This window comes from Anabrus simplex, chromosome X (assembly GCF_040414725.1).
Source record: "Anabrus simplex isolate iqAnaSimp1 chromosome X, ASM4041472v1, whole genome shotgun sequence".
NCBI lineage: Eukaryota > Metazoa > Arthropoda > Insecta > Orthoptera > Tettigoniidae > Anabrus > Anabrus simplex.
The window spans coordinates 24,850,331-24,861,734 of NC_090279.1; positions in this window are offsets into that span (position 1 = coordinate 24,850,331).

Below are 11,404 nucleotides of genomic sequence, written 5' to 3' on the forward strand. Positions count from 1 at the left end.
AAACTGAGCCACACCTAGGGCATTGTAATCAGCAAGCATTAAATCATGCTCTGAGCATGAAAATGGGCTGAAAGGACATTGATACATATGGTTCACTTTTTTTTTCTTCACCGCAGTCGCACTTGCTGTACTCTGATGTGAAGCCCGATAACTTAAGTGATTACTTCGCCCTGATGACACCAGTTCTTAACTCTTTCGCTGCGGAAGTCGACTTTTGTCGACTTACTTCCCTATAGCATTCGCTGCGGAAATTGACTTTTGTCGACTTGGTACTTTCCTGCTATAGCTTCCACGCGCTTCTTTAATAAAGGCGCATAAATAATACAAACATCTATTGTCATGTATTGACTATGTAATAAGCATTGTTTTAAAACGTTGCCGCGAATACTGGACCTATATTTAATTGTTATTTTTCACCCACCCGCCCGCCAACATTCCTGTCAGCTGTCTGGCCGATAGCAGGCTTCACTCAGCAGCTATGAGCGAGCGGAAAAACATTAGTAATGACAGTGACGAAATCTTCAATCTTTTAGTGGCCGATTCTGATTCAGTCTGTTCAGTAAATTTGGACAAGTGAACAAGTGATGATGTGCATAGTGATTGTTCGGAAGAAAGTCCAACGAGGAAGATCTTCATTTTGTTTCAGACTAGCAGGATATTAATGATGGCAATGAAACTTCACTAATGAAAAGAAGAATATTGTACAATAAGCTTCAAAAAAGGGCATTTAGTGCTCCTGACATCAGAAGTTCTGTCATAATCGGACTTCTACGTGAGTATCAGTGCAGTCCGCCGGCGAAACGAGGAAGACCTTCTGATTACATACCTCAAGCGCGCCTGACGGAGACGCACTCTCTTGGGGAGCAGCAGGACAAGAGTCACAAACCTAATTGTGTTGTTTGTTCCATATTACCAGCAAAATGTTCAGAGAAAGGAAGGGACTGTGCAAGAGTAAATAGACAGTATTTTTTGTTAGAATTACGCAGGGCAGCCTGCAATGTGTCCGGTTCCATGTTCGGAGATGTATCACAGTAATGTGTGTTTCAAGGTCAAATGTCACTGCTAGTTTGCCAAAGTTGAGTTAAAAATTGTGCATTGGTGTTGAATGTCACTAAACTTTAACAAAAATTAAATTTCAGTTCATTTGGAAAATACGAAAAAAATACATTTTTCTATAAGTGTTCTGTTTAAAAATAGCGCAGCGAAAGAGTTCGGTTAAGGGACCTCCAAACACTCCAGTCTTCATTACACCCAGCCGGAAGATATTCACGTGGCCTCATCCATTATTGCTGCTTAGATTTCCATAAGGAATGTCTTGCCTTTTCTGGTGGTCCTTTTAAGGGCTTTGATGTCTGGAGGCAACTTTCCTGGATTTCAGCCTAGATTGAGATTGTTGATGACCAAACACCGGGTGAGCTTCAACATTCTCAATCTTTAGTCGTTCTTGATCAGCAGCGATTTCTCGATGATTACTTGGAGGTGAAACGTCAGCAAGTCAGTGTATCTTCTCAACAGGGGTAGGTTTCAGGCATCCTGTGATTAATCTACAAGCTTCATTCAGGGCAGGTCCACAGTCTTAGCGTGTGTTGATCTATACCGCACTGCGGATGCGTATTACGCAGCAGTGTAACACAGAACCAATGCAGTGGTTCTAAGAACTTGTGGCTTTGCATCCCAGTTTGTACCTCTCAGCTTCCTCAGGATGTTGTTTCTGGCATTGACTTTGTGATTGATGTTTAAACAGTGCTTTCTGAAAGTAAGTGAGCGGTCCAGCGTTACGCCTAGGTACTTTGGGGTGAATGAATGTTCCAGGAGGGTTCCATTCGAAGAGACGTGTAATTTCCTTGATGCCTCTCTGTTCTTGAGGTGGAAAGCACAAAGCAGAGATTTTGACGGATTCGGCTTTAGGTGGTTAGCCTTGTATTATGTGAATAATTCCTTCCGAGCGCTGTCAAGTGTGAGTTCTACCTCTTCAGAAGTTGCACACTGGCAGGCTAGTGCAAGGTCGTCTGCATATATGAAACTTCTTGTTTTGTTAGGGAGTGGTTGGGCATTGGTATAACTAATAAATAGCAATGGAGCCAGTACACTTCCTTGGGGCAATCCATTTTTCTGTGATTTCCGTCTGATTCTTTGTCCTTGAAAATAAAAAAAACTGCGGTTCTGCAACAAGGTTGACATCAATCTGGTAAGTTTTGAATCTTTCGTGAGTGTAAAGATCTTCTGAAGCAGTATACGGTGGTTCACTCTTATCATATGCAGCACTGAGGTCAATGAAAGCTACCCCTGTAATTTATCGATTTTCAAAACCGTCCTCAATTTACTGCGTGAGGTTTGAACTTGTGCAACAGCATTCATGCCTGGTCTAAAACCTTCCTGTTGTGGAATGAGGTTTTTGTTGATAGCCTGGATGAGTCTGTTGAGTATCATTCTTTCGAAAATCTTATATCGGTGGCACAGAGGAGATGTTGGTCTGTAGTTCCTGGGGTCTCTGTTGTCCTTTCCAGGCTTTAGACCAGCAATTACACGTGATTTGCTCCACAATATTGGAATATTGGACATCTGTAAGCAGTTATTATGAAATTGTAGCAACAATTCTTTCGTGTTTCTTCCAAATTCTTTATTTTCTCAACTCGCAAATCATCCAAACCCGCAGCTTTACCTGATTTGCACTTGATAATTGCATTTTCCAACTCAGTGGAATTGAAATGTTGCATGAGCTCAGATATTTCTTCATCCCTACGCGCAGGTACCTTCAACATAGCTCTCCGGGTTTTGGCTTCTTGTTTTACTGTGCCATTCATGAGAAGTTGGTGGGCAATCTGATTGGCTGTAACAAAAGAATGTGTTTTACTCATGGTTGGATCTCTGGTCAACTTCATCAGGAGTCTCCAGGCCTTTTGGCTGCTCAGCGTCATAACCACCAGCTCTCTCTTTTCGATGAGGCTATTAGAGAAGTTAGGGCGTGTGCTGCTGTAATAGCTTCCTCACCTATTAGTTTCTGTTTGAATAGCTTGTAGTAGTCATTTAGTTGCGAGACTGCATCCAGATTAAGACCTTCGATGTAACTAGTGCGACATCCACGGGGAATAGATTTACGAGAACTTTCCTTAACAGCCTAAGTGACCTGTTCATATGATTCAGGAATTGGTTTGATGTTTTGGACCGTATCATCCAGTAAAGCAGGGAATTTTGACAAATCTCCCTTTTTTTTGAAGTTGTATCTACGACGAAAGGGAACATACTGAGGTCGGATAGCGGAGTAAAACTGACAGGATTGGTCTGTGTTGAGACTTAGGTACTGGGTTGCATCCTCCCTTGCTGCATTGTTCTCCTAAGTTATTAGTGATGAAAATCAAATCTGGATGATATCCTCTTCTCCAATGGCCACTGTTAAAATAAAGTGGCTGTATGCCATCATGAATAAGAGAGAGTTCCGTAGCATCTGCCCATTGTTGTATTAGCTCGCCGTTGTCATAACTGTGTTCATATCCCCATTCGTAACTGTGACAGAATCTACGGGGCTGGTGTTTACCTGTGATTAGTTCTCACTATGTTAGGAACACCACGGGATAGTACGGGTCCCTGTGATTAGTACCTACTATGTTAGGAACGCCATTCTTGCATTGCGTGTGATTGGGGCCCTTATGTGACGAACACCATAAGTCTGCATTACCTGTGCGTAGTGAAGAACACCGTGAGTATACTTTAGTACCGCTATACGATAAGGAACATGGTTCTGCTCTACTAGGGATACATACCATTATGAGGGGCCGTTGGCTTGTATTTTCAACAAAAATATCATCTATTCAGGGATGTGCTTTGGAGCAGCACCTTGGTCAGTACATACCATTGTTTTAAGTTCATAATCATTGTTCGTCGTCGTGTTTTTTTAATTGTAGTCGGAGTATTGATTTGAAATTATTTGTAAATTGTAATACTGTGAGCTGCTGATAATTTTACCTTCGAATTCATCCATTCATTATTCATAATCAAGAATTGAATTGTGGTCGGTGTATGAATTTTTGGACTTGAAATTTTTTATTACATTTCGTACCATTAGGGGCCGATAACCTACATTCTAGGCCACTTTAAACAATAAGAATAATAACAATAACCATCACTTCACGAAGAGGTGGAATATACTTGACTAATTGTTACACAAGTTCTAGATCCATCATGAGGAAAGTAATCTATACAGCTCAGGAGATTTCTGCTCGTGGCTGTTGTATGTTGAGTGCCGTTTGAAGGATCTACACTTGGCCAAGTTTTCAACAGTCCCTCCACTGTTACTCTGTTATACATAACGGACAGGCGAGGTAAGCTGAGCCCAGCTTGTAGGAACACGTCCATTCCACACGTCGGCCTCATGCGTTGCCAGATCCTCACTTTCACATCAGTTTCCATCTGCTACTTCTTCGGAGCTACACCAACAATGCGTTTTATGTTTCTTTTCAGATAAATTTCTTGCCACTTCGGGTTACTCTTCCATTTACTGGATGACACACCTTGTGTACACTACTGACGTTCATACAGAGCGGATTCCTGAGAATGCTGCGCTCAGTTTCCGGCGAAACATTGGCGGCTACTAACGCAATTCGAGCGCAGCATACAGTGAAGACACTGGCCGTGAAAGACTATACCGACAATCTCAAAGGGTTCCGGAAGCTCTCGAGCATTAGGAGCGGGCACTAGTGAAGTGATGACCCACATCACCAACGACATCTTAAAATATCTTCCTTGCAACACATATACCCAAACTCTATATTCTCTTGGTCTCTTGCCTGCAGCTCCACATATCTTTTGCTAGTGTTCTCTGTCACTGGACCACCCAAAAGGTGCCTTAAATGATGAGATCCAAGTTCAATACAAATTACAGGCCCATTTCGACCAAGACAGGTGTAAGGTTATTGCTGACCTAAGATCAGGCGGCATGAACGCCCAGTATCATTGCCGCTGAGCTGGCTGTGGGTAGAGTTCCGGCCAAGGAATGTGGGAGTCATTAAATTAAGAAGACATCCTTCTGGTTCGGATTCCACATTAAACTAGAAACACTTGGTCATGATCAAGGTATCTATGTTCAGGAAAGACAGCATGTTTCCTTTCACAAGAGAATGATTCGTCTTGGTGTTGCTTTATTTCCACTTGTCTAGATACTTTCTAGTTACCTCTTAAATTGACTACACTATATGATATTAGTCTGGATAAAAAAGGCATACGAACCGTTGCCAACCTGTATTAAAATCAGTCCTCATCTGTTAATGTTGATAACACCAACAACCATGCTATTGAAATAAAGCAAGAGATGAGGCAAGGCTCTGTTTCAACTCAACTCCTCTTCAATATCTACTGTGAAAAGGTGTTTTTCTTAAGCACTGCAAGGAAAACAGGATATCATCATTGTTAATGGAATCGTAATAAATAAACTGCATAATGCATATGATACTTTTCTGTTTCCAATAAATGCTGATGATCCGCAGATATTAGCAAACTGATTGGTCAAACAAAGTTCTGCGTTTAAACACAAAAAATACTAACTTAGTGATCGTAAGAAAATATGTCTTTCAACCTATAAAAGTGACAGTACCTGGCACACCACTGGAGCATGTACAGTACTGTAGGTACTGCACTGCTCAGGACAAACTGATCCATTACCTTCGGTTTATAGCGACAACGAGAGCCGCAGGCACAATTTACCAGTGGATGGTGGTGCGCAGAGATATCAATGTGGGCCTTGAAACTGAGGGTCGACGAGGTTCAAATGCTAGCCATTTCTTCAGAACATACTATTGCACATGTCCTGTGAGTATGAATTCCCATCTCTAGTCTTTCAAGGTGATCTTGATTTTTTGGATGTGGGTGTATTTCAATCATTCACAAAACTTACCAGCACCAATAAGTAGATGAGAAGCGATAAGAATCTGTCACAACACAAAACAGTAGAAAATATAATTTCAATCATCATCATCATCTTCCTTTCAATAAATAATGTAAGTCATTCTGAAAAGGAAAATAATATATAAAAAGGGTACTTAAATGTTTATGATGGAAGCTGATTAGGTCCTGACTTCCAATGTCTCACGATTGGTCCATTTAGCACCCTTTAGGGTGTGGTGGGATCTCCCCTTTTAGTTCCATATTCCAGAAAGGAATAGCCCTTGCAAGGTGCATCATGATGAAATTTAGAGATTCTTCTTGCAAACTGCACAATGATTCCTTTGTTCTTTGTCTTGCAGGCTTCTAGTAACAGTAAGCTTTCTGACACGCGCACAGACATCCACCCACACACACAGACACACACATTGAAAATAAATGACATATTAATATGTGCTCCAACCATGCCTATTTAAATGTCTGTTGACACTTAACTTGCGGGTTCAGATGATTTATGCATACCACACGTGTTCCGCAATTAATATTATAGTGGTTATGTCTTATAGAAGACGAAATAAAGTGTTCCCTTTGTAAGACATCATGGCTAATAAACGTCGCTTGGCGTAGAATATCTTGTAGAATTGTAGTGGGAAAGCGAAGTGAAGTTGTGCTCTAAAGTAGAGCAGTACGAAAGCAGTAGAGCAAGAGCTGAGTAAGTTGAGCGTCGATTACACACTGCCTTTATCAGTTCTCGGCCTAGAAGGTGAGAATAATTGGAAACCAATCATAAATTTTCTTCATTTCTTCTTAAATTATTATGGTTCGAAACTGGTCTTGTGAAGAGTTCTGAAAACTTTCCGGGTGGTGTTAGCCTTGAAAATGTTAACTGTAGGAAAATAGGCGCCGTCATTGGTGTCCACTTCACATTTGGCCGTTGGGACGCCTGTTTTGTGTCATTATGACATGCTGTAATGATCAGTTAAGAAAAGAATGATAGTAAAACCAAAAGTTACTTCCGGAACATTCGTCAGTATAGTAATGCACTTGCATTTGCTTCCGTTCAAGTGGATATCATAAATGTAAAAAGAGATTATATTAAGTGGTAAGTACGACTGTCGTATATTGTACTGATTTGTGTACTCCTTAGTTCACCAGGGGCTACTCCACTGCATACTTTTATAAACATGCGATATTTCTCGCACGAGTCCCCTAGTTCTACATTATTAACAATTAACTTTCCTGAGATGACCAGCTATCTTCACGATGTTAATTTTTATACTATAATTGGTTTCAGAGTAAAATAATGATAACCGGGCGAGTTGGCCGTGCGCGTAGAGGCGCGCGGCTGTGAGCTTGCATCCGGGAGATAGTAGGTTCGAATCCCACTATCGGCAGCCCTGAAAATGGTTTTCCGTGGTTTCCCATTTTCACACCAGGCAAATGCTGGGGCTGTACCTTAATTAAGGCCACGGCCGCTTCCTTCCAACTCCTAAGCCTTTCCTATCCCATCGTCGCCATAAGACCTATCTGTGTCGGCGCGACGTAAAGCCCCTAGCAAAAAAAAAAAAATAATGATAATCATTAAATTTACTATTTGTTAATTTATAATTCACCCAAGTGTTATTGAAATGTGTTTGATCCAACCTGATCTCTTCCCTTTGGAGGTAAATTGACCCATGACCGTTTCTCTATGCCCAGATACCTTTGATCCATGATTCCGTTGACAGCATATACCCTGCAATTTACTAGTGTTTTCTTACACTTCTCTTAGTATTAGCTTCTAAATATTCCATGGGGTAATTCTGGACGTCGGTTTATCTTCAAACAAGTGTACACTTTGTTTCTTAATATGTATAGATCTGTGTTGATATAGGACAGTCGAAGTTCATAGAACTATTGTGATAAAACTATTTCTTGATTGCTGTCTCTTTCTCTCTATCTCTCAGTGAGAGAATTTATTTCTTGTCTGGCGTGGCACTGCATGTTCACATTATCAACAAATGTTAGTTGAAGTGAATTGTTTTCGAGTGTTTTACTGTAACTGAAGTTCTGTTAGGATCAGCTTGCATAAGCTTGATAACCTCAAGAATCATGTCTTTCGCAGTTTTTCTGAGTAGGGTTCATTCGCGGGGTTACTTCGGACTGTGCTGCAAGAATATAATCTTAAACTTGGAGGCAGGGTCTGTCGTAATTTGCAATGCCGATAAGCTTGATAAGTCTCTTAAATGGATTCTTGGTGAAGGACATGCGAAGAAGCTGCGAAGAAGTAAGGGCTACCTCGATCCTAGAACCGAAGAGCATAGGTAGGCAGCCCATATTGACTTCAACGGAGGCAAGCATGCTCTGCACAGAATTTTGAAAGATGCATTTGTGATACTATTTTACTCTTTAATTTTCCAAAATAAACTCATGTATCGTCAAATTTAGGACATATATATGAAAACTTATGTCCGAAGTGCATGCAAATCTGGGTAACTCTAACACAGAATTTTAAAATTAAAAACACACTTTTAACGTATTGTTTGAAATTAAATAACAAGATACATTCACAATAAGTATTGTAAGAGAAGGAATTCAAGCAATTGCTTCTTTGTGGTACTATACAACTGGCCGTGTACGTATCGGCCTGCATTTGGGAGATGCAGGGTTCGAACCCATTGTCGACAGCCTTGAAGTGCATGTTGTCCACGGTTTCACATTTCCACAGCGTACAAATGGTACGGCTGTACCTTAACTAAGCCCACAGTTGCTTCCTTCCAACTCCTAGCCATTTTCTAGCTCAGCATCGCCATACGACATATCTGTGATGGTGTGAAAGAGAAATAGCATAAATTATTTAAAAACAATATGCCGTATGGTATGTTGAATTAACATTCGTTACTAGGGCTTAAATTTATGATATTGACTGGCCACTATTCTTTGACTGATAATTTCATTCAAACTTTTCACCTTTTATTCCCTTTCATAAACCAAGGAAACTAAATGTTATGTACATAGTAATTGAAAATTTACAGGCTCATAAGCTCCATAGATACATAGTTTAGAATATTTGTTATGCCAGTTAAACTATTGTAAGTAGGATACAACTAAATGTTGCTTAGAATTATTGTAGTGTGATTCTTTTATTAGTAAATATCATTCTTGCTTCATTATTATATAATATTTTCATTGTAGGGGAGATATGTTCCTAGACATTTAGCTCTCACTAGAATTCAACTGTTTCAGACAACCTGTTGTAATTAGGATAATGTAAGTCCGGTTTAGAATTGAAGAGTAGCTATGTTAATTAGATAGTAAGTTGCATGCTTTGGAAAGGCCAGAAATCTCGTGACGTTAGAGATGTCTATGAACTTATCTACCAGGTTACATCCAGCAGGAATGGTGTTGATTTCATTGTGTGCGCAAGCCTATAAGATTGAATTGTTGAGGTTCAGTGCTATCCAGACAGCCTTACGTCAATTACAATCGACATTGCATCTGCTCGAACTTGTGCTTTCTCTGTCACAATCTGGCTGTGATGACCTACATAAGGAACAGCATTGGTAGGAGCTACGACATCATGTTTCAGCGTGTCCTGAAGATGAGTTCCCACTTCTCCGTGGCGAACTTAATGCGCATGTTGGTCACACCAATTATGGTTATAGCTGCCATGGTGTAATACCTTCGGTATCTGAAATTATGATGGAACTCATATTTTGGTTTTCTCCGAGGCAATTGATTTGGTTTTAGTGGTTATGCATTCTTCAAAAGTGATATCAATCACCTCATCACCTGTACTTGTGGTGACTCTAGCAACCAAATTGACCTGGTCTTTGATCGGCGCCGTGATATCCGACTAAGAAAAGATGTGAATGTCATGTCATCTGTGTACCAACTCAGCATAACTTGGTCATAGAGGATTTAATGCATCGTACAGGTGGAAGGATCCCCCGAGAAGGTCAAGTGGTGGAAGCTTGAATACTAGAAGGAGACCTTAGCAGAGGGCATAAATTTTACTCTCGTTGACCTGAATGCAATTGGAAACATGTGGACTCATTCTACAGATCTTTCACTGCAACAGTCACAGTAAACTTGGGTACGAAATAACCTAGTTCCTATTGCATTGAAAATCAAACGTTCTTATGGATGATTCCGATCCAAGAAGAGCTGTAGGAAAAGACAGAGGCATACTGTATATAAACTGGGTTTCAAATAGACTCCAGAACACAGGGAAAGTATTGTCTTTGCCGAACGTGTGGCTAAGAAATCTGTCGCCACTCACTGTAATGACCTGTGTACAAGGTGTATCAGAACTATACTGACAAAGAAATCCGGCGTACTCTTCGTGTGATATTGAGATTGATGATGCAGTTGGATTGCCGATGAAATGTATAATTTTGAGGAAATTAAGTGACCTTGTTACTTCCGGGCGTGCAGTTCAAATTGACGAATTTGCTGTTAGTGCTATGCCAGAGAGTCAGCCGCTGCGCGTGAGAAGAGGGAGGGGAGGGGAAGTGAAAGGAACTGGACAGTGTACAGTTTGTTCTAAACAAATTGACTACTATGTGAACCCCATAGAAAGAGAAGACATACTTGTACCAAGATTACAGACAGCTTTCCAAGCCGTTCGCCACACATTACACATCCTGGGCAGAGTCCAAAGGTCACTCACTACTACACCATTGTGAACTATGCACCAACGTAGGAGGGGGCCATATTGAACATCTACTGTAATCAAACCATTCGGCGTGTTGATCCCTCGTTCAGTATTTCATTAAATTTACAATGTTGTGGGTGAAGGAATACACAATCGCGACGCGGCAGCTTTGCATCTTCGAGCATGTTAATTAATATAGAATATTACTGCGACAAACAGGTGAGAGGAGAAACAATCTGGTGCTTTTCTTGTCTTCCCTAAAACACGGCAGCAGCTCGTCAATCTGAATCGCACACCCTGAAGTAACAATTTAACCTATTTTTCTCAAAAATAACAATTTTCCCCGGGAGTCTGATTTAACCATTATTCTGAACATAACACGAAGAGCATCCTTGATTTTTTGTAGGTACAGTTTTGATAAACACTGTACATTACTGAACTCAAAAGAAGGAGAAAGAACTATTTTTCAGCTGACCAAAATAGACACAAGTATTGAGCACTCTGTGTGCATTAGAGGCAAAATTTACCAGTGATTACAGGACAAACAAGAAATCATCGAACATTAGCAACAATATTTGTAGAGATTTCCTGCATTGAATTCCCACATCACCCTTTTGCAGATGCTAAGTCCTATCTTATCGATCACATCAAAGGATGTCGACAGTCCCAGTAGGAGTATGAAAAACCAAAAACCGCCAAAACCAGATGACCTTCCAGAAACATCTGGAATTTGTAGCAATTTTAAGATCTCATTATCAACTGGCAGACAAGCGTGTTCAGTGCCATTGTTGACTCTGGCTCTGTTCCCAGTCATTGGGCTACAAATATCCTTGTGCTATTTTTGAGCAAAATGACGATCCAGCAGAATGTGCACATTACCGTCCAAATTGCTCC